We start from the raw sequence: 25,552 nt of genomic DNA on the forward strand, positions 1-25,552 counted from the left end.
CCTTCGAGCTTATCACCCCCCCCCCCTGGCATTTGATGTTTGCAGATATCCGAGGGTAGCATCATGCTGCATTTCAGCCATGTCACCCAGTGGCAGCACCCGATGTTCAAAGCACACCGTCTGGATGACTCATTCCCTACCTCCCAGCAAGCGATAAGCAGGGTTCCAGACAACTCCTTTCAGTCACGCAGCGGCTAAGTCCTCTCTGTCTAAAAGAGTGTGCTTTGCTGCAGGTTTTTTCAGGACAAAGGTGTCACGAAGAAGCTGAGATGTGTGTTGCCGTCATGGCAACTTTGCTGTAGCAAATGAGCCAACAGAGCCAAGCGGTCTCACACTCAAATGAAAACTATCCCCAAGACCATTTCCTGAAATTAATGGTCACAGTTGAAAACCATCTTCTCTGCACTGCACATATTCACTGAAGTCCACAAACTCCGAATCCCATTCAGTTCAGTTTTAAGGTGGGACAAAACTTGGACAGTTCTATGCTGTGGACCGTAATTCAGCACTCTGAGGGGTGGGTTGATAACACCTCTGAAGGTTGGATCGATCAAATCAAATCATTATGGAATATGCTCTCACAAGGCGTACTGGAAAAGATACTCTTGTGACAGCATATTCCATCGTTCTTTATGGGCCAAGGCGCAGTGAGCCACCGGGAGAAAGCAACAAAAATGACATAACATCTTGGGGTCAAAATGGCCACAACTTTATCGATTAATCGGGTCCTCCATACCGAGAGGGCACGTGTTGTGGTGGGACCCGGCAATCAGGCCTAGGTGTTGGGGCGGGGACATTGGAGCAGCCACAACACCCTATTGGTGGTCCCTCCGACGGGGAGCAATTGGGCTATGGGCATGCCAGTCAAAGAGTCAGAGGGCCCACTATTTAACTGCTGCACATGACCCTCAAGATCTTATTTTCGGGTCATAGTGCACCGGAACACCCACCCACCTCTCCCTGTCTTTAGGGCTTGCGCTTGACATTGCTATGCCGTCGTGTGTTGCCTGTCGTTGGGACAGGGGCACGGCAGGAATTTTCCCCCATTTGGCTGATTGGCTGTTGCCACTTGGGTTTCACCTGCCGCGTAGCAAATCGTCACAACTTGTAAGGTTGGCGGATAGGCTCTGGTTCTTGTTGATAGGGGTATGCATGGGTATTCCTTCAAAAGGAATCCATGGACTCATGGTTGGTCTTCCCCAAGCGGGGTTGTGCCCTGCACCTGAGTTCTGGCCGCATCTGGGTGGACCCGGGCCAGGCACCCGCCGGCCCCTGTCCCAGGTTTTCACCCAGGCTGACTCATGGTTTGCTGCCCAGAGTCAGCTCTGCCGGTCAGCAGCTAGCCGAACCAGAGCCTATGCAACCACTCATTTGATTTATAATCAATAAAGTTGTGGCCTAAATTCTGCCAAAAGCCAAAAACCAAACCAAAAAATTGAGTCCTGTTTGAATTTATTTCTAGGCCAGGTTAAAGGGACTCCACACGCAACAGATGTAAGTAGGCTTTGGCATAGGCATTGGGTATGTATTCTGAATCAACCAGTCTGATTGCTGGCTGATTACTTCATCAGGGTTGATCCTGGGATAAGGATCCCCCGCATGGCACAAATAGGACGATCCTTACAGGGCGCCATTTGGGGAGTCCAATGGCCTGTTAGCTGCTGACTCCAAGGTTTAAATAAGTTGGAGGTGGACCTGAGTGAAGCCAGGCTCCATCCAGGTCCGTCTCCCAGTTCCCGCCTTCTTAGTTGGCTATGATTGGCCTGTTTAAATTCGATTTGTGGAAAAGCCCTGACAGTCCCTGCGGCTAACTGGGGCTGATGATGATGCCGGTCAGTCACACGGAAAGGAATTTTGCCCCCCTCCCCCCGCAGCTAGGCCAGGCTGCAATGGCCACTGCCACAAAAAACTGAATTACACAATCCAGTGCTGGGACAGTATACTAATTTTCCTCTGTCAGCTAAAGGGGCCTGCCTTGAGGCCTGTGATTTTCATAATACTCTGCTTGTTTTGACAATGATGCAAGTACTGAAGTTTTGGGTTTGTTTTTTTTATTATTTAAAAAAAGCACAGCTGCTGAAGACAAAGAAGAGAAGTCTGTCACCTTCAGTGCCCTGTTTGTGGACTTATTTTCCCAAGATATTTGGCTGGCAGCTGTTGGGAGCAGATTGCTGGACTAGATTGACCTTAGGCTGATCCAGCAAAGCCATTCTTAATATCTCTCCAACCCATTTGGTGTTATACAGTACAGTAGTAATGGTAGATGTTGCTTTGGGGAAGAGCTGTAGCTCAGAGGTAGAGCAAAGCCTTTGTAAACATAATGTTCCAGGTTCAATTCCTGGCATCTCAAGGAAAGGGCTGGAAAACGCTACAGCCCGAACTCTCAAAGAGTTGTTTCTGGTCAGTGTAGACCAGGATTTCCCAAACTTGGGTCTCCAGCTGCTTTGAAACTACAGTTGCCATCATCCTTTACCACTGGTGCTGCTGGCCAGGATGATGGGAGTTGTAGTCCAAAGGCTGGAGAAACAAGTTTGCAAAACCCTGGTGTAGACAATACTGAGCTACATGAACCAATGGTCTGGCTCAATATAAGTCAAGCATCATATATTCCTAGATAAGTTAAGCATTATGGAAAATTTCCAAGTGCCGTTCTGCAAAGAAAAAAAAAGTGCCTTGAAATTTTGAGCAACCTGCTTCGTAGGCATTTTTCAGGAAAAGGTTGGAGAGGCATAAGTCACAAATAATTCCAGTGCATATTTTTCGCATACAAGAACAGGATTCTATGACGCTCAACTTCCTTTTATCTTCTCTACCCTTTAATATCTGGTGGCTTCTTTTTCTCATTCCCTTATCTATGTGCTGATGGTATACGTATCAATGTGAAGAAAATGCAATGCAATAACTTTTTTAAAAAAAGAAGAAGAAACATACTTCCCACTTCATTTGGAATTAGCATACAACTTGACAATGACTAGAGCTTTGCCATGTATCTATTGATCTTCATCCTTGCAATGGATTCAAAGCAGCCCCAGCAACAATTAGCACTTAACACAGGGGTCGGCAACCTTTTTAAGCTGTGGGCTGGTCCATCATCCCTCAGACCTTGTGGTTGGCTGGACTATTTTTGGGGGGGGGGAGTGGATTAATGAATATGCACACTGCACATATTGTATTTGTAGTGCACACAAAAAACAGGAAAACAATACAATATTTAAAATAAATATTTCAGCCATGGCTCCTGTGCTGGGCTGGTGGCGGCGGCAACGGAGGCATGAGCAGCGGCAAAAGAAGAAGCTCCAGTGAGGAGCTGCAGTGCTTGCCCTCTGGCTCTTCCAGCAGCGCCTCCTGTGCCAGGCTGGTGGCAACAAGGCACGAGCAGTGGCAGAGGGACAGGCAATGGCGGCAAACGGCTGGCTCCGGCAAGGGGCCGCTTGAAATGGTGCTCAGCCAGCTCAGCCCAGCCCCCTTCCTCTTCTCTGCCACGTCCAGCCCCTGCCCGCCCATTGGCCAGGGCCTCAAACCTTTGCAGGCAATTGGCCGCTACTGGCCTCCACCTTTGCTGCACCAGGAGGAGGGAGGGAGGAGGTTCCGCCGCGGTGAGGGAGAGGGGGGAATGGCACCATGGGGGGGGAATATAATAATAATAATATTTTTTTTATTTATACCCCGCCCATCTGGCTGGGTTTCCCCAGCCACTCTGGGCGGCTTCCAACAGAAAAATAAAACACAGTGCCCATGCCGATCCACGAAACAGCCATGGGCTGGTTCCAGGAGGACCATGGGCCAGAACCGGCCCAAGAGCCGTAGATTGCCAACCTCTGACTTAACAAGTAGCAAGAAAATCTTGCGTTGACACCCATTGACAAGCAGAGTGGGAGGGGGCCTGATTCCAACTGGGACAACGGTGGGGGCATAGGGTTAAATCCCTCCTCCCTCCACACTATTATCCTGATTCAGTGCCATCTATATATATGTTTTTTAAAAACAAAAACAAATCAAGTGCCGCAAGGCAAATGCTATGACACAGGTGGGGGGGTATGTTTTAGGCCAATGGCAGGCAGGTTCTTACAGTAGCAGCCCCTCCCAGTGTCCTTATTTTCCAGGGACAGTCCTGGATTTACAGAAGCTGTCCTGGTTTCTGATTAAACCCCGGAATGTCCTGTATTTCCTTAGGACACCCCGATTTTCATTGGAGAAATGACGGTATGGAGTTATGTGAACCCCGAGCCATCTGGAGGCAGCCCTGTATAGCGAAGGGTTGGACAGGGTATTATTATCATTATTAATGATTCTGATGGAATAGGACATCCCTATTTTCACTGGAGAAACTATTCCAGCCATTCGGAATTTAAGAGATTTCTGCACACGCTTTTCTGCTTTCATCCAAGTCTGAGGCATTAGGACACATCCCAGCCAGCCAAAAGCACTCAACTGTTCCATCCTTCTGATACAAAGCTAACCTGTTTCTCCTAAAATAAGACATACCCATAAAATAAGCCGTAGCAGGATTTCTAAGCATTTGCGCAATATAAGCCATGCCCCGAAAATAAGACATAGTGATAGGCGCAGTTCTAGAGGGCGCCAAGGAAGAGGCTAGGCTGGACATGTAATTAAAAAATAAGACATCCCCTGAAAATAAGCCACCGTGTGTTTTTTTGAGGAAAAATAAATATAAGACGGTGTCTTATTTTTGGAGAAACATGGTAGCTGAGTGCACCACTGTTCTGACAGGTGCTCAACAACTGCCCTGATTTTTTCAGTCCAGGCAGGCCTTGAATATGGTACTAGCTGGCTGAATCTTTGGTTTGTCGCATAATATGCAGATTGTTCTAGGCGCACCTTCACCAGCATTCTAGATGCACCCCATTCCTTTCAAGCTCCTGATTTTTTTAAAGCTAAGAAATGTATTTGTTCTTTAAAAAAAAAAGCAACCAATAATACAAATTTCCCTGTGTGTCGAAAGAGGAGATCCGTCTCCTCCACTCCAGTGAAAATGGAGAATAATCCTAGGCTGCAAAGTTCTTTTCGTCCGCTAGCTAGACAGTTTGTACTGCACTCTAATCCAGACAGTTTACATTGCGGTTCCATATTATGGGTTTCTTATGTAACATGCTTAGGCAAGGAATCATAGAATCATAGAGTTGGAAGAGACCACAAGGGCCATCCAGTCCAACCCCCTGCCAAGCAGGAAACACCATCAAAGCATTCTTGACATATGGCTGTCAAGCCTCTGCTTAAAGACCTCCAGGAAGGTACATTGAAGGTCTACTCATCATACAGGAATACAGACAGAGATGCTGAAGCAGGAGAATGTTTGTGTGTGATGGGGGACAGGGTTGGCCAGCATCTGGTAAGAGATTACATTAACACAAAAGGAAAACGAAAGCGTTATTCAGAATAAACATGGGAAACTGCCTTGTACTGGGTCAATCAATGGTCTCTACCTGGTTCAGTGGGAAAGCATCTGCCCTGCATGCAAACAGCCCCAGGTTCGATCCATGGCCTGAAATCCTGGAGAGCTGCTGCCAGCCAGTGTAGACAATACAGAGCTAGATGGACCAATAGTCTTGACTCGGTAGAAAGCTGCTTCCTTGAGAGGGTGCAAAGCAGGGCTGTGGATGAGTGTGGCTTGAGAGGATATTTGGCCTGGGGAAAGTCCAGAGAGAGGGGGACATTTGAGCCTCATTCCTGGAGTTCCCCACCCCTGGGAATATTTAGTTGAAATGACGTGTTTATTCAAGACTGATCTCTTTCTATGGAAGATGCAAAACCTTGCAGCACATTTGCATACTGCCCAACTTTTCCAGAGCAAAACCGCCTTCTGGGATGTGCTCCCAGGCGAGTCACGTGACCCTCACCACACTCTCAACCCAAAAAGCACTTTTTCAGGGTGAGATCTCACACGGCGCCCCAAAATGTGTGTTTTTCCAGCTCTGTGCAAGATCATGGGCTCCCCCAATGTGCTTTTTCAGGGTGAGAGCACTGTGCGAGAGCACACAATATGGCGGTACCCAAAATGGCCTCTGCGTTCTCACATGAAAAAACGGGGTGTCCCGTTTTTTTTTCCTGGGTGCTTGGGAGGTATACATTCATAGCATATTATATTAGCCTTGGATCCCCGCTATGTGAAAACCCAACAAGGATAAAACTGGGCATGTTGTCTTCTGCATATTTCTTCTTCTTAAATTGCTCTGCTAGTTACATAGGACTTGGAAAGGGGAAGAGGAATTTTTTATTTAAAAATAATAATTAAGCAAAGGTTCAACCCTCCCCCCTTGCTATTTTCTGCTTTGAAAATCACTTTCCTGTCCCCCTGAAAGCTGTCGTTTCACAGCTCTCTCAGGAAGCCCAGGCCTTTGTCTGACAGCTGCAGCAAGGCAAGATCCAAAAGATAATTTCTTTCTCCAGTCCTGACCCAGAAACTGGGAATAGTGCGGCAGGCACAGCTGGCTCTCTCGGGTTCAAAGCCAGCCTCCCTCCCGCTTCAAAATGCATGTGCACACAGATTGTGCACTGTGGCCTGGCCTAGCGAGATGCTGACATCATCTCCTATCCAGTTGTATATTTACTTTCCTATTCTAAGCCAGCATGACTGCCAAAGGATTCACTCTGTGCAGTGTTATTGTGAGAGGGGAAGGAGGGAGGGGAAGAGAAAAGGGCTCTGAGAGACATTGCAAAGGCCGCCCACACTGAGATTCAGGCCGAAACCAAACCTCTGGACGTTATACACGGAAATCTTACATACTTGCCTGGAGAAGGGGGCGCTTCCCACACACCGTTCCTTGCCTATCTACTTACTGCATAACATCCCTGCTGTGCTTCCAGTTGGTATCTGGTACAGTGGTACCTCGGGTTACAAATGCTTCCGGTTACAAACGCTTCAGGTTACAAACTCTGCTAACCCAGAAATAGTACCTCAGGTTAAGAACTTTGCTTCAGGATGAGAACAGAAATTGTGCTTCAGCGGCGTGGCGGGAGCAGGGGGCCCCATTTGCTAAAGTGCTGCTTCAGGTTAAGAACAGTTTCAGGTTAAGAATAGACCTCCGGAACGAATTAAGTTCTTAACCAGAGGTACCACTGTAGTTGCTACTGCATACCCCCCATAAATCACAAAAAAGCGCAACCTGCTGAGAAAATTACATGCAATGTCTAATTTATCTCCACATAGGGGTAAACAATATAGTAAATAGCAGTGGCACTAGACGGCTCTGTCACGTAAATCCATATAAAGTATTACATCAAATGTTCAAAAAGGACCCAATATATATGGATCCCATGAAGTGCGAAGTCCATAAGTAGATGTAAGCAGAACAAGGTTTTCCGGAATAAAAACAACCTGTTTCGCCTTTTGGCTTCTTCAGTCGCTTGAGGCCTAAGTGATGTAAAAAGATGCGAATGAAAATCTCTTCTTATACATTCATATAACAAAATGATCTATTCAATATTATAAATACATACCAACATAAGTTTGTAACCAGGAATACCACAAGTATTTCTAAGGTTGTAAACCCCTTCACAATCTGGTGAGGTACACCCTTTCTTCCACGTAATGAAATCTACAAAATGTACATAAATGCAATGCGATAGTCTTGTTATTTGGGGATTAACAGTCTCGAAATCATAAACCTGTAATATTTACAAGATAGTAATACATACCCAACACTGGTTTCTATTCTTATTTTACAATGGTATTCCAGGACACTGTGTGATACACTCATGTTACACACTGTAATTTATACAAAAAGCCAAAGTATCAACTCCAGGTGTATACAACAAACAGATGTCCTAAGGGAAAGCAGGACATTATGGGATCAAATCAGAAACTGGGATGGAAAACAGGGACAGTTGGAGGGTCTGCTACCCATTTTTGTCACCTACAGCCCCAAAAACAAGGGGTAAACTGGGGAAATCCAATGGATTGTTCAGTCCTGGGGTGCTGGACCAGCCAATCCCTTGCAGTTTACACAGAGCACAAAGACAGCTCTCCATTTGCTATAAAAGGATAGCATGTAGGGTTCTTGTGGGTGCCGTGCCTTTCCAACAAAACACAACTCCGCGCAAATACTTTCCCCCCCCCCTTTTGGTTTCCAGAGCTTTCGTTCTTTTTTCACGTACCGTTTCCATCCACAAAGGCACTCAAAACTGCAAAATGACTCCCACTGTGACTTTTCCCTCCACACCACAGCTGCCTGTCTGAAATGGTGTTTTTGCATTTGTTGGCTCTCTTCCATTCAAAAAGTGATAACAAGCGAGCTTCCACTCCTGTCCCCATGGAAACAGGTACCCAAGAGCCAAAAATGGAAGACAGTTTTTTTTAAAAAAAAATGATCACTGTTCAAACAGAAAAAAGGAAGGTTTTCCTTCCCAACTCCCAAATTCCGTTTCCACAGGATCGGAAATGGTACTGATCACCCACTGTTTTGAAACTATTCTCTCACAGAAGCTGGGGAAATGTCAGTTTTCCAGAGCCTTCTCTGCTAAAACCATTTGAAAGCGCTGGCTGATTTTTTTTCTCCCTCAGGGCCCCAGGGGCAGCCAGTATATTGGCCAAAACCTTAGCTTCCACTAACAGGCAGTGGGAAACAGTCTGGCATTTGCATAAAATTCTATACATCTATCTTTCTTTCTATATAGTATTTAAAATTATTTATTACAAATCATCAAGTTTTCAAGGCAGGCTATGAAAAGGATAGCAATAAGATATTGTTCAAATATTTGAGTTGGGGGAGATGAGTAAAGGGAAATGACTTTATTAAATGGTGTGGGTTAAGTAGCTACCTGAAAGGAAGATATTTAGGTTGTTGTGTAACTTGGCAAGACAAGAGAAAAATAGACCCAAGATCTAAAGTCCAATGCAAGGTTGGTGTGAAGGGGTTGGTTTATTTGTTTTCTTAGAAAGTTTTATAAACTGATTAATGACAAAGCTATCTAAGCAGTGTACATAATAAAAGTAATGGGCCCCACCTGCTAGCCTGCTCTCTAAAATATCACTGGTTTGCTCATTTCTTTATATAGGGTGCCTACATTCTGCAAGGACTGGTTGCATGACAACCTATGCAAATGGCTTTAGATACCTATTAGGTCCATAAATTACCATATAGCATATATTCAACACACACAAAACAGCAACAATTTGTTGTTGACAAAGGACAGCTGGACATATAAAGGGCCCCATTACCTTCAGTATCTTAGGGCCTCATCAGACCTAAATCCGGCCCTGCCCTCACCAAAGTCTTGCTTACCAGGGTTGCGCAGCGATGGATTCCAGTGAGATCTTGTGGGACTCTCGCAAGATCTCGCCAGAAGCTGCCACTTCTCACTTCTCCAGGGTCAATGGCAGCTGCCTCAATCCACCTCATGGGCAGGTCTACATGATGGGAAACACATACGGGAAAATGCTTCCACAGGGCTTTTTGCTTTCCATGTTCTAGCCACTATTCTTCTGTTAACACAGCTTAGGAAATCAATAAACCAACTTGCTTCTAAGGCCATCTGGCAGAAGTGAGAGACAGAAGTGAGACCCAAATAGCAGGCTTCCTGGTTCGCAGGAAAATCTCTGCTAGCTCACTCCATCTTTGCTGAGCATGTCTTATGTTGCGCCAAATGCTTAAAGCTGTTAATGGCATCCCAACATGCCCACAATAATGCTTAAAAAATTCAGTGAGACCATGCCAGGATGTAACGTAAGGAAATAAGGATAGTCCAACGGCATTGCCAGATGGGCGGGGAATAAATAATAAATTATTATTACTATGATGATAATGATGACATTTTATATGGCAAAATACTCTGATGACAATATGCTAATTAAAAGATTAACATTCCTGTTAAGTTAGGCTTGAAGAACTGCATTATTATTTTTTCAACACCATGATTATGACCAAGTTTGCTCGATGCAATTGCAGCAATAATTAGAGTTGTACACAAAGGTTGGCAAATCTGTATTTTTGTCCTCCGTTCAGGAGCAAATTTATGGTGCCTTTTTTATTGCATGTGCCTAAAATTCTGAGAAGATACTGGAAGCCTGTAAAACTGACACTGGGCTGGAGGGTATCAGGATGTGAAGCAACGCTGTCCTTTGGGGGATCTGTTTTGGGATGATGTTATGGTTGTTGAACTTAAGAGCTGTTTTATCCTCTGCTCTTAAATCTTAGCATTTTGATGCTGCATTTTTTTGGTTTGTTGTCGCTTGCCTTGGAAGGCTAAGCAGCCCAAAAGGTGGACGAGAAATTACTACTATTACTATTTATTAAACTGATTAGTTGCTGCGCCTAAATTCCGTGTGCATGCACACGAAAGCATGCACACGAAGAAGTGTGCATGCACACGAAAGCTCATACCAAAATAAAAACTTAGTTGGTCTTTAAGGTGCTACTGAAGGAATTTTTTTATTTTACTTCGATCCAGACCAACACGGCTACCTACCTGTAACCTAAATTCCAAAGGATACCCAAACCCTGGGTGAGCACCCAGACCTCTGGAATCTCACACCGCTCTGAGATTGGGGTGGCGTGTGGCAGTATAGAGGGAGCCTCTCATGCGTTCAGGTGTATGCCCTCTAACTTCTCCATTCGAGCAGGAACCCTGAACTATCAGAGTTCCTGATCCACAGGGTGGGTTCTAAGCATGTTCAGCAGGACACAGGAAGAATTCCCTGGATGTAGTATCCATGGCAACATTGGGAGCAGGGCTTGCACAAACATCCTCTGTGGTGGATGGTGCTGTTTGCAGCTGGCAGGGCAGAAGGTAGGGAGGTCAGACAGACATAGGTGGAGCCAGAGCACAGCCACCCCCCCCCCCCGACTGGTTGTAAGTAAGAAGGTAGACAGGCAGGGGGTGGTTGGATGAGGACAGATAGAGATTGGTGAAGCAGTGCCCCCATTCACGCTAATGGACCAGCCTCGTCATATGCTCATCTGCTCATCCTATCTGCAAGGACTGAATCCAAAAGCACCTGAATAACACTTATGTGAAAGGAGGAGGAGGAGGAGGAGGAGTTTGGATTTGATATCCTGCTTTATCACTACCCTAAGGAGTCTCAAAGCGGCTAACAATCTCCTTCCCTTCCTCCCCCACAACAAACACTCTGAGAGACTTCAGAAAAGTTTGACTAGCCCAAGGTCACCCAGCAGCTGCATGTGGAGGAGCAAGGAATCGAACCCGGTCCACCGCTCCTAACCACTACACCACACTGTCCATGCATGCTTGCGTATTTATTCTTCAGCCAGCAAGGAAAAGCAAGGAATTGGGGGTGTGGAGAGAGAATAATTCATATGAAACTACAGACTATGCCCCATCACGTGCCTGTGGCTGCAGGATTTTATTGGGGTCCTTTGAGTCATGCTTTCAGACTACACATAAAGAAGAAAACGAATGACTAGCAAATGGGAAAGGATCAGCGTAATTGGGATCCTGCTATTTTACACTTACTTCCACATCTGGAAGAAGTCTACAAAATAGAAGCAGGGAAGGAATTGCTGGGTTTCACCGACTGGTGGAAGGTGCGAGGGGGGGGGGAGGATGAGAGACCACTGGGGTCTGGACAGCACATGTTCTGTTTCTAAAGTTACAGGAAAGCGCCACGAAGCAAAGATCAGCAGCCTATTCTTCAAGTGACCCCCGTGAGGCAACCAGCTTAGGATTGTTCCTGTTCATTCTTTCGGCCTCTTTGCCTTCTTTGGGCCCTTTGTATCCAATCTGTGCCCAGAGGTTAAGGGAGCTTCCAATTCAGCCTGGCAGCTGAAGGCAGGAGCAGGAGCTGAAAACTGACAAAGTTGGTTTGAGAATGCTGCTGTCATCAGGCCCTCTCAGAGATCCAAAGAGACCTTGGGCCGGCCGCCAGGAAAAGAAAAGAATGACAACACACAAAAAGAAAATAAGGCACCCTAAAAAGAGTCCATGGTTTGTTTATATTACCAGCTGATCTGAGAGGACACATTCATACAACCGCACCATCAGAACCGATGTAATATTTGATTAATATTTATGAACATTCCAAACTTTTATATGACGAAATCTATTATTGGTCAGCAAAAATTTACACCTTTTTCCAAAGCACGTATCTTATTGGCTTAATTCTGCAGCACTAAGCTAAGAGAGTTTGTTACTTTTTGCTCTGATGTGCATGAAAACAAGTTGTGAAACTTATCAAGTGCCCCCCCAAAACCCCTCATGTCCTACATTTGAGGCCCCCCTTGAGCTTCAGGCCCCTGGTCAAATGGACCTCCTGCCCCACCCCAATTTGCCCTGTTATCCTGGGACAATAGTTCTTTCCTTAAACAAACTCTTCTCCACTAAAAGTTCTATAGATTTCCATCAGGGTCTAGTCTGAACCAAGAAAAGCTAGGTCTAGAGATGCCTGTTAAACTTTGGTTGCTGGGGGACTGGCAGCGCAGAAGGCAGGGAGGTCAACAGTAGGTGGTGCCAGAGCCATTGACAGAGACAACTAATTCCACTTATCTCCTCAACCTGCTGAGCTCCACAAGGGCAACACTGATGCTAAGGAGAAGGAAGATTGAGATTGGTGAGGCAGTGGCCCATTTGCCCAAATGGACCAGCATTCACTGCTGTTAGGTAGTGCCTTTGATATTAACCACACACACAATCCCCAGAAAAGTTTCACTATTTTGAATTATAAAATTAATTTTAAAATGCAAATGCAGCCATGCTGATCCACGAGAGAGAGAGATCCACATTAGAGCAAAATCTCTGGGATTCTTGCATGATTCTGCTTCCTAAGAGGCCCCAGTGCCTCTCAGCTAGTCGTAGCTATGTACAAAGAATAAGGAAAAGCTGGGAGCCAAATTGGAGCATTAAGCAATGATACGCAGAATTTGTTGAACACAACTATACACCAATTCCGCATGCCCAAGGTTCTATTGTTCCCGATGCCATTATTTTGTCATTCCAAATTTACTTAGTGCTCCGTTACAACATCAAAACCCATTGCATGCTGTAATTATGTTCAATTTTCAATGTAAAAAGCTAAATTAGCTCTCGGGTTACGTTTCAGAGAGCAAGCGATTCTTAGAAGTTCCTCGACTGAATCGCAGGCAATTAAAATTTCTAAGAGGGACTCCAGATAATTTTCTGAAACAGGATGGAGCCTTAGAAGCAGCTAGAAGTAATTTCCTTTGTGGAGGGCTGGAGAATGCATATTGTGTTATATGAATAATGCATTGTTTGATTTAAACCATCTGAGGGGCCAGAGTGTGCTGGTGCGAGGTGGCAAGATGGAGCCAGAAGGGAATGCTACAAAGGCCTACAGCCAACACCTGTGGGTAGCGATCTCTACAATAGGTGAACTCAAGAACCAAAACAACAGTCAACATGGGATGCTGCCTTAAACCAAATAAGACAATTGCTCTTTCTATCTAGATATTGTCTTCACTGGCTGACAACAGCTCTCCATCTGCTTTGTATCCTCCATTGCTGTTGTGTCCTGCTCATTTTGTCAGCTTATGACATTTCCCCCACCCCCTGATCTGTGCTTGGAAAAGCCACCCAGATGATTCTCACAGTACACCCTATGCAAGTAGGGCTTACTCTTAGATAATTTGAATATATTTTTTATTAAAAATGTCTTAGTTTACAAAAATACGTGCATTGTCTCTTTTTTCAAGTTGCGTTTTCTACAGGTCAGTTTCATTTGTTGTGAGACATTACTGTTATGTACAGTGTTAGTTTAGGAAGAAAGGGGGGGAGAGGGGGAGAGGGGAATGAGTGGGGTGGGGTTGGGTGGCAATGCTCCTATTCTTCTACTTAGTGTATGTGTGGGGGGTTTGTGTCAGTGTCACTTGTGTGGGTTCTCTTACTATTCGCTTGTTGTATTTCTTTGGTGGTGAGAGAGGTTGGGGTGGCCTAGGGTGTGGTTGGTTGTCTTTGGTTGGCTGTAGTGAGATTTGTTGTGTGAGAGTGGGTGGGTGGGTGCGGTTTTGGATCAGGTTAGCCAGATTGATTCGTATGCTGTTGGCGGGTTCTTGTTGTTGTCTTGTTGGGCTGTGCATGTGACAAAGGGGAACCATACATCATCTTCTATTTGTACCTGTGTCAGTTTCAGTTTATTGGTTGGTTTTTCTAATAAGGTTGTTTCCCATACTCTTTGATACTATTGGTCCATCCTTACTCCTGACAGGTCTCTCCAGTGTCTGGCTATGATGCTTCTGGCTGCTGAAAGTAGGTGGGTTATGACCCTTGGTGGTGGTGGTGGTGGTGTTTGGTTGTTTAGTCATGTCCGACTCTTCGTGGCCCCATGGACCAGAGCACGCCAGACGCTCCTGTCTTCCACTGCCTCCCGCAGTTTGGTCAAACTCATGTTAATAACTTCAAGAACACTGTCCAACCATCTCATCCTCTGTCGTCCCCTTCTCCTTGTGCCCTCAATCTTTAACATCAGGGTCTTTTCCAGGGAGTCTTCTCATCTCATGAGGTGGCCAAACTATTGGAGCCTCAGCTTCAGGATCTGTCCTTCCAGTGAGCATTCAGGGCTGATTTCCTTCAGAATGGATAGGTTTGATCTTCTTGCAGTCCATGGGACTCTCAAGAGTCTCCTCCAGCACCATAATTCAGAAGCATCCATTCTTCGGCGATCAGCCTTCTTTATGGTCCAGCTCTCACCTCCATACATCACTATTGGGAAAACCATGAGCCTTACTCCTAGATAAGTGTGCATAGCAGTCACTTGCTAGGTGACTCACATTTGGGCTTCCACTGGTGAAGAACATTGTGCACATCAGAGTACAGGGATGTAGCTTAACTGGTGCAATGCAACTCTTTCTTCATTCATCCCTCAAATTTCTCCATTGTTCCCCAATGGGAAGCTATCACTCTGGAGGAAGTTGGGGGGGGGAGTACTCCAAAGTAATTGGGAAATTCGGTGCTCTGGTCCATGGGGCCACAATGCGATTGTGGCTCTCACACAACTCTATGCATTTAAGAACTTCGGGTTCCTTTGTAGGCAGGCTCCAAACAGTTTATATGAGCACTTTGCTGGGAGACTCCTGGTCCATCTCTCTTCCAAGTTGCGGCATTCCTGGTTAATGCCATTTGCAGAGAGAAGGGTAATGTTGAACCAAAGCAAGGCTGAGGACCAATGAACGAGGGAGTGAAGCAGAGAAACAAGGAAGAGCGGCTGTTCCAGCCTGGGGTCTATGACAGCATCCTTTGCCAGTAAATTTCATTTTGGCCAGATGCTTGGATGTCTTTTCCTCACTATCAGATCTGTCCATAAAGCAGTGCATGGGCAACATCCTCCGCTGGGGGGTGGGTGGAGAGGGGGTGGGAACCACCTGTGGTTTCAACCAGTGGAGCAGTTTGAGGATTACAGTCACTGGGTGGAATTTTTATTGCTCAATTAGTCTCACTGATTTCACAATGGAATTACTCCTGGAGTAAAAGAGCTTCACAAATTCTTTCCTCTCATCCGTGCCTGCACAAATTAGTGTGAAATAAGGACAGAACAATGGTAATTCGAAGCATAACCCCCCACCCCACCCCACATGCCTCATTAAATACTGCAGTTAGGTTTTCTACTGTTATAACAAAATAACCTGCGCATGCGCATATATATATATATATATATATATATATATATATATATATATATATATATATATCTTCTGTCTTTTCTTCTGTCTTTTCTTCTTTGTTTTTCTATACAATATGGTTTAAATGTCTGGGTGTCTGAATTAGGGCATGTGACTGAGAAGTCCTCTGGGCTCTTGCTTTTCTGACTCTCTACCCCCAATGCATGTTGGGGAAAATTAGGGATGGAGCGAAATTCAGGTCAGTTCTTGTTTATAAGCAAAGATGCCTAATGACACTTTCTGAAATAATATAGAAACTGAAACACTTGAAATTTGCAGTTTTCAGGAACTTGCAACACAGTTCTCCAGTGAAGTAATGTGTGCAAAAATAAATACCCTAGCTAGGGGAAAGTATGCATTTAAATGTATATGTTTGTAACACCATACAAACATGTGTCACATTAGAGGAAACCATTGTGCAAAAATGAGTATATTAGGCAAAAATTGCAAGCAAAAATGTTTATGTTAGGAGAAATTCACACCAAACTGCTGATAAATTTTCATGAGAACTTAGGGGGGGGGTGGAATCACAAACTGAAGTGAAAATTTGGAGAACTGTATTTAAGGGTAGAAAAATAATAAACCAGAGCTGACAGATTCACCCATTGCTCTCGGTTCTTGCTTTTATTTATTATTATCCATATATTCCGGCATATAAGACGACTGGGTGTATAAGACGACCCCCAACTTTCCCAGTTAAAATATAGAGTTTGGGATATACTCGCCATATAAGAAATACGACCCAGCGTATAAGACGACCCCCGACTTTTGAGAAGATTTTCCTGGGTTAAAAAGTAGTCTTATACGCAGGAATATATTTAGACTTAATTTATACCCTGTGTTTCTTCCCCAAAAGAGACTCGGCCTGTCTACCCACAATGCATGTTGACCTATTGTTACCTATTGCCATGGCTCATCAAATACTATCTTTTCACATGAGCACTTGTAATTTGGGGAAAACCACATGGAAGACTTTTTCTTTCATTAGAGTAGAAAGATGTCCTTGGACCCAGCACTTACACTGAAAGCATTGATACATACTTACTGGGGAGTAAGTTCTGTTTAATTCTGTGGGACCTACTTTGTAGAATTTATAGCATTGTGCTATTAAATTGGGAATAAGCACCACTGAACTCTGCAAAGTACAGTGGGACCTCGACTTACGAATTTAAGTACAGTGGGACCTCGACTTACAAATGCACACTCGTAGGTCGAAAACTTCGTAAGTCGAGTTTCCCATAGGAAAAGCGGTTTCCCATAGGAATGCATTGGAAATGGAAAAATTCGTAAGTCGAGGAAACCGCATCTAAAAATTCGTAAGTCGAGGAAACCGCATCTAGCTGCGAATGGGTTTTCCGTTCGGATGTCGAAAAGATCGTAAGCGTGCGGCCACTTTTTCCGCTCATAACTCGAAAACGTCGGATGTCGAATAGCTTGTAAGTCCCATACATGCATGGGATCAAGCTGCACATATCACCTTTGAAAATGCCCTAAGTAAGTAAATAATAATCTGTTTTTCGCAGTTGGGAAGAGCATCCCTTGCCAATTTGCTTAAATTCATATGGAAATGTAAAATTTGCTTACGTTCGTGTGGAAATGTAAAATTGACGTGGAGTATTGCAAAAAAGATCCTGAAAAAGATCCTGAAGCTGAGGCTCCAATACTTTGGCCACCTCATGAGAAGAGAAGACTCCCTGGAAAAGACCCTGGTGTTGGGAAAGATCACAAGGAGAAGGGGACGACAGAGGACGAGGTGGCTGGACAGTGTTCTCGAAGCTACAAACATGAGTTTGACCAAACTGCGGGAGGCAGTGGAAGACAGGAGTGCCTGGCGTGCTCTGGTCCATGGGGTCACGAAGAGTCGGACACGACTAAACGACTAAATAAAAACAACAACAACAATTGCAAAAATATTCAGGAATCAAAACATAAGTGTGTTATTGTGTGTGTGTGTGTGTGTGTGTGTGTGTGTGTTTTAAAAATAACCCGGTGCAAATCCTGACTAGGAAAATCCACAATCCTGACACACCTCAAAACTACCCCCCCCCCTGGATGTACCTTTTATTTAACAGGCTGATGTACTTCCAAATAATCTCCCATTGTCCTGTCTGTAAGGAAGTATCCCATGGCGAGTGTGCCAAAAGCCACACGATAGATCACTGCACTTCCTCATCATATCTCCTCTGCTTTTGACCTATGGCCCTTTTCCTTTCATAATCTTCAGCTGTCCTGATACCCACACTGTTGGATCATAGTTACATACTTCCTCTCAAAACAAACTTTTCTCTGTAACTATGGCCATCCCTTACCTAGTCCGGAAAATGTAGAAAACAACTGTCCATTGTGAAAGGAATAAGTGCTTGCCTCCCCACCCCAAATCACTGACCCCCACAGCCTCAGTGACACTGCTGTGCTGGATTCCTTTTTTTCTTATCTGAGGAAACGTGAACATGTGTGAGATGATTACTAGTCTGAAAATTGCAGCCCCATTAGGTAATTGCTCCTTTATTTTCTTCTATAATCATGGCATTTGAAGAGAGATCTTACAGGATTTTATTGCCACAAAGCCTTTTTATAGGCCCAGTTAAAAGGTCCCCAGACACCCATTCTGCTTCTCGGATGACTCTTTGGAAAGAACACTTAGTACAAAAGAATTGCTACATCATGGTGAGCGAAAGTGTGTTTAGCACTGAGGGAGGCTTTTCCACGAATCTCAAGGGGCACGGTCTGCTCAGCCTGGCATGCTAGTTGATTCACATGTCCCATCGCAGTTTCCATAACTTGCATCACGTCCATGCAATACAGTCAAACCTCAGTTCTCAAACAGCTCTGTTTTCAAACGTTTCGGCTCCGAAAACCCGGAAGTAAATGCTCCAGGTTTTGAAAGTTTTTCGGAACCCGAACGTCCGACGCAGCTTCCGCTTGAGTGCAATAAGCTCTTGCAACCAATCAGAAGCCATGCCTCAGTTGTCGAACGTTTCAGAAGTCCAATGGTCTTCCGGAACGCATTACGTTCGACAACCAAGGTTTGACTGTACAGTCTTGGTTTTGTCTTGAATGAGATCTGTCAAACTGATGGATAGCAAAAATGAAAAACCCTGACATGCATGATGAATGGCATAGGCAAATCCTATTATTAACATTATCTGGGGTTTCGGCCTGGCGCCAGATTAGATGTGGTAGTTTGGGCTTTTTAAAAAACTTTATTTAAACGATGAAAAAACAACAATTACAGGAGCGGAATATAAAAGTAAGTTTCGCACCATACCACAGGGTTTTCAGGAAGAGGGTCCCTCAAGACAACTAGATTTCCCTCATCAGAGCAGGTAGAGAATTGGTGTGTTAGTTCCCAAAGGGTAAGAAATAAAGTCCCACCATGTAGTATTAAAAACATTCCACGTTTTCGGATGCCTTTGAGTTCTCCAGCCATCTTTAAATTGTGGCTTATTTTCTCCAAACCTCCTGGTGTCCACATATTTTTGTACCAAAGTGTTAACTGTATATCCTACAGGGTTTCCCGCTGCTGTGCTATTGAGATTCTAGCCTGCAACCAGCACCCATCCATGTTATCTGGCCTTTTGAGCGTGAATTACAAACATAACAATCCCACAAATTTAACAAGGGGAGTTGGAGGGGGGAATTGTTACAATATCACTTTTGCATGTGTTAGAGACCTCCCTACAAATTTCAGCCCAAATTTTATAAACCAGTAGACATTCCCACCATAGATGGGGGAAAGTACCTCTGACCTCACAGCTATACCAGCAATTTAGCAATAGTCCAGGTGTCTGTGTAATTTCCCTTCTTTTCTCCATTTAGTAATTTATATATCCAAATTCACATCAGTCCATTTTTGTGAGTGCTTATGAATGATGTAAACGTGGTGTCTGCATGATCCACTCTTTATCGTAGATTTTCCTTGCAAGCCTTTTAATATCTTATATTAGCTCCATGTGATTTGCAGGACAATTGAGAAATCAGAGAATTCACAGCTGGCACCCAAGAGTAAATCCAAGTATATGAACTGTGACAAGCAGGTGTTCCACTCCATTCATACTCACACTTTCCAATTTGGGGAAGAGTTGACTATGGTGCAAAAAAAAAATTATGTTAGATGTCCAGTCACACATCATAACCCAGAAAGTAGGCCTTTTTTTAATTGGTGAAACCTAAGTAACGATTCAAACAACACTTGTTTTCATTCCCTTTGGGTCCTGCAAACAATCAAAATTGAAGCATACAACATTGTCTAACCTATAATAATGCATTTATTTTATTTTATTACAAATCCAAAGCCATGTTTTAATTCTTACACATGCAATATAAACCACCATGTTTATATAGCGCTTGGCCTTGTGAAAGCCTGTATTGTGACTTAAGTGAATCTCCCTGTAGTCTTGCAGCCCTGCACTCGCTGGGGCCACCTACCAAATTCATTTGCAGCAAGTGTCGCTTCCAGATTATCCATCGGATCATTTGGAAGCTCTTTTCATCTTGCAAATATGCAAAGCTGGAACAGGCTGACAGCCACTAAGGACATGGGCACAGCATGTGGAAGTACTGGACATTGCTAAATTTTCAGATAGTTTTGTTTTGGGCTTTTTTAAAAAAAGCGCTTTATTCATTTGGATACTGTACTTCCATTTGCATTTGCCTACTTTAAAAAGGCAACCCAGGTGGCGCTGTGGGTTAAACCACAGAGTCTAGGGCTTGCTGATCAGAAGGTCGGCGGTTCGAATCCCTGCAACGGGGTGAGCTCCCGTTGCTCGGTCCCAGCTCCTGCCCACCTAGCAGTTCGAAAGCACATCAAAGTGCAAGTACTGTAGATAAATAGGGACTGCTCCGACGGGAAGGTAAACGGCGTTTCCGTGTGCTGCTCTGGTTCGCCAGAAGCAGCTTTGTCATGCTGGCCACATGACCCGGAAGCTGTCTGCGGACAAACGCCGGCTCCCTCGGCCTATAGAGCGAGATGAGCGCCGCAACCCCAGAGTCGGACACGACTGGACCTGATGGTCAGGGGCCCCTTTACCTTTACTTTAAAAATAGTGGAAATAAACATTCTTAGGACACTTCCAGACTGTCGCCAGCTTCGGGTAGGATTCAATCATGTGCCGGTGGATGCAGGTTGCACAGTTATAGCTGATAGGGAGGTCTTGTGCAACAGATCAGACTTTTTGCAATAAGGAAAGTAACAGGAAAGGGCCCTGGAAAGTCTGGGATAACACTTGCTTTGATTGATGCAACATCATCTAACTTCCCCACAACAAATCTAACAAATCAGAACAAATGCTCATTAGATAGCCAACAAATCACGATTGGATATCTATTTAGAAAGAAGACACCCATAGTCAAAAAAGAAATTATCCCCACCTCTTACAAGATTTGTGGAAAAGAGAACTGCCCAACTGGCACTAGAATGTTATTTGGATTCCGGAAATCTGGAAGCTTACTTGCTCTTCCACTTGCAGCTTAAGCAATGATTGGGTGCCATTAAAACCATCCATGCCTAGAAGCGCCCACAGTTTGGCAAGTGCTGCTGGGTGTGTCTGGCACCCCATGTGGTGGGGCCCCTGAACTGCAAGCGGCAGCTTCTTGGTGAAAAGCCATAGGACCGGCAGGACTGCCACTCAGAATGTCCACTGAAACCTCTGGATGGGAAACAGTATAAAAGAATGTCCTGTTCCATCTGAGCCCTGCCTGAGCACAGAGGGTTGCACAAACACCATATATTAATGCATATGACTTAACATAAGAATAGCCCTACTAGATCTGGCCAACGCCCTATCTTGTCTAAGATCCTGTTCTCACAGTGGCCAAGCAGGTGCTTGTGGGAAACTCCAAAGCAATACCTGAGCACAACAGCACTCTCCCCTCCTGAATTTTCCAGCAACTAGTATTCAGAAGCATACTTTCTCTGGCAGTAGAGGCAGAACATAGCCACCACCATTAAACATCCCCCAAATTATTACCGGTAGTTTGTTATGGGTGATGGGAATCACATAGCCAATGTCTTCTTGTGTTCTTGTTTGTTTCCTGGGTTTGTGGTTATTCTTCAGTCCCAACTCCCTTCTGGCTCTAGGTTTGCCCTTTGACCTGGGCTTGCCTAGGACTCAGCCCTGACATGACAAGACATTGTGCCACCCTCCCTTCTAGACATGGTACCCATATGATCTTGCCTCACTCAGTCTTCATAACCGATAGATGTGCTTAAGAGAGCTAACAAAAATAGTGTGGTCCAAACCAACGTCTTCGGGAGTCATGATAGCATAGAGTTATCCTGTGTTGCCCCATCTATGTGTTCAGGAGAGATACTTCTAATTTAGCAGTAAAGCACAAGCACCAAGCTGGAAGCATCAGGTGCTTCCATGAGAATGCATTCGCAAAACCATGTTTTAACAGGCATGACGTGAATTTGGCCTACGTCAAACGACGTCAGATTGAATTGACTGGCTGATAACAGATGGTGTGCCTTGGTTTCCCAAAAACGAGTTGCACTCCACGGGGGGGGGGGGTATGTTTTTCAGGAGCAGGTAGCTTTGGTGTGTTCTTTGTTACTCCTACCTCATTAAATGTGCAGAATGGGCCTTTGATGCCCATTTTTGACCACAGTGGTCTGGCTCTCATCTGCTGGAAGCTGGAGAAGCTATTATGAAACATGCAGGCATCTGAAAGAAAACAGAATGTGGTAGGCAAACAGCTCGAGGTGACACAAGTTTAACAAAACAAGCTGGCTGGTTAAAATGCCGGGGTGGGGTTACAGCAGAGCCTTCTTTTCCTCTTCTTTTAAAAAAAATTGTTTCATCTTTCTTTCTGTTCTTGAAATGCCAGCAGAAACATTAACCGGCTTATCGTTCTATCAGCAAAGGCGTAGAAGCTGCACATACCACCCAACTAAGCCACATGCCCCAAATAGAAGGCAGAAGAAGACCAAAGAGGCGGCCCATACCTGTGGCAAGATGCCGGATTAAATTCCATCCTTGCTGACATCACTTTATCATGATACTCTTTGCCAGATGTTAAGAACATGCAACAATGAAGAGCTGTTGCATTTCTAACCATGCTTATGAGCTTTCCTGAAGAATCTGACTTTGGTCTGATCTGACTTGCTTTGGCATGCAAGTTCCTTCTGTTCTTCGCTAATCTGTGTATACCAAAGCAATAAACTTCTGAATACTTATTGCTGGGGGGAGAAAGAAAGGGAACAATGGCAATCTTGTTAATAACTTCAAGAACACTGTCCAACCATCTCATCCTCTGTCGTCCCCTTCTCCTTGTGCCCTCAATCTTTAACATCAGGGTCTTTTCCAGGGAGTCTTCTCATCTCATGAGGTGGCCAAACTATTGGAGCCTCAGCTTCAGGATCTGTCCTTCCAGTGAGCATTCAGGGCTGATTTCCTTCAGAATGGATAGGTTTGATCTTCTTGCAGTCCATGGGACTCTCAAGAGTCTCCTCCAGCACCATAATTCAGAAGCATCCATTCTTCGGCGATCAGCCTTCTTTATGGTCCAGCTCTCACCTCCATACATCACTATTGGGAAAACCATGAGCCTTACTCCTAGATAAGTGTGCATAGCAGTCACTTGCTAGGTGACTCACATTTGGGCTTCCACTGGTGAAGAACATTGTGCACATCAGAGTACAGGGATGTAGCTTAACTGGTGCAATGCAACTCTTTCTTCATTCATCCCTCAAATTTCTCCATTGTTCCCCAATGGGAAGCTATCACTCTGGAGGAAGTTGGGGGGGGGAGTACTCCAAAGTAATTGGGAAATTCGGTGCTCTGGTCCATGGGGCCACAATGCGATTGTGGCTCTCACACAACTCTATGCATTTAAGAACTTCGGGTTCCTTTGTAGGCAGGCTCCAAACAGTTTATATGAGCACTTTGCTGGGAGACTCCTGGTCCATCTCTCTTCCAAGTTGCGGCATTCCTGGTTAATGCCATTTGCAGAGAGAAGGGTAATGTTGAACCAAAGCAAGGCTGAGGACCAATGAACGAGGGAGTGAAGCAGAGAAACAAGGAAGAGCGGCTGTTCCAGCCTGGGGTCTATGACAGCATCCTTTGCCAGTAAATTTCATTTTGGCCAGATGCTTGGATGTCTTTTCCTCACTATCAGATCTGTCCATAAAGCAGTGCATGGGCAACATCCTCCGCTGGGGGGTGGGTGGAGAGGGGGTGGGAACCACCTGTGGTTTCAACCAGTGGAGCAGTTTGAGGATTACAGTCACTGGGTGGAATTTTTATTGCTCAATTAGTCTCACTGATTTCACAATGGAATTACTCCTGGAGTAAAAGAGCTTCACAAATTCTTTCCTCTCATCCGTGCCTGCACAAATTAGTGTGAAATAAGGACAGAACAATGGTAATTCGAAGCATAACCCCCCACCCCACCCCACATGCCTCATTAAATACTGCAGTTAGGTTTTCTACTGTTATAACAAAATAACCTGCGCATGCGCATATATATATATATATATATATATATATATATATATATATATATATATATATCTTCTGTCTTTTCTTCTGTCTTTTCTTCTTTGTTTTTCTATACAATATGGTTTAAATGTCTGGGTGTCTGAATTAGGGCATGTGACTGAGAAGTCCTCTGGGCTCTTGCTTTTCTGACTCTCTACCCCCAATGCATGTTGGGGAAAATTAGGGATGGAGCGAAATTCAGGTCAGTTCTTGTTTATAAGCAAAGATGCCTAATGACACTTTCTGAAATAATATAGAAACTGAAACACTTGAAATTTGCAGTTTTCAGGAACTTGCAACACAGTTCTCCAGTGAAGTAATGTGTGCAAAAATAAATACCCTAGCTAGGGGAAAGTATGCATTTAAATGTATATGTTTGTAACACCATACAAACATGTGTCACATTAGAGGAAACCATTGTGCAAAAATGAGTATATTAGGCAAAAATTGCAAGCAAAAATGTTTATGTTAGGAGAAATTCACACCAAACTGCTGATAAATTTTCATGAGAACTTAGGGGGGGGGTGGAATCACAAACTGAAGTGAAAATTTGGAGAACTGTATTTAAGGGTAGAAAAATAATAAACCAGAGCTGACAGATTCACCCATTGCTCTCGGTTCTTGCTTTTATTTATTATTATCCATATATTCCGGCATATAAGACGACTGGGTGTATAAGACGACCCCCAACTTTCCCAGTTAAAATATAGAGTTTGGGATATACTCGCCATATAAGAAATACGACCCAGCGTATAAGACGACCCCCGACTTTTGAGAAGATTTTCCTGGGTTAAAAAGTAGTCTTATACGCAGGAATATATTTAGACTTAATTTATACCCTGTGTTTCTTCCCCAAAAGAGACTCGGCCTGTCTACCCACAATGCATGTTGACCTATTGTTACCTATTGCCATGGCTCATCAAATACTATCTTTTCACATGAGCACTTGTAATTTGGGGAAAACCACATGGAAGACTTTTTCTTTCATTAGAGTAGAAAGATGTCCTTGGACCCAGCACTTACACTGAAAGCATTGATACATACTTACTGGGGAGTAAGTTCTGTTTAATTCTGTGGGACCTACTTTGTAGAATTTATAGCATTGTGCTATTAAATTGGGAATAAGCACCACTGAACTCTGCAAAGTACAGTGGGACCTCGACTTACGAATTTAAGTACAGTGGGACCTCGACTTACAAATGCACACTCGTAGGTCGAAAACTTCGTAAGTCGAGTTTCCCATAGGAAAAGCGGTTTCCCATAGGAATGCATTGGAAATGGAAAAATTCGTAAGTCGAGGAAACCGCATCTAAAAATTCGTAAGTCGAGGAAACCGCATCTAGCTGCGAATGGGTTTTCCGTTCGGATGTCGAAAAGATCGTAAGCGTGCGGCCACTTTTTCCGCTCATAACTCGAAAACGTCGGATGTCGAATAGCTTGTAAGTCCCATACATGCATGGGATCAAGCTGCACATATCACCTTTGAAA

This window comes from Zootoca vivipara, chromosome 3 (genome assembly GCF_965207765.1).
Source record: "Zootoca vivipara chromosome 3, rZooViv2.hap1.1, whole genome shotgun sequence".
NCBI classification, from domain to species: domain Eukaryota; kingdom Metazoa; phylum Chordata; class Lepidosauria; order Squamata; family Lacertidae; genus Zootoca; species Zootoca vivipara.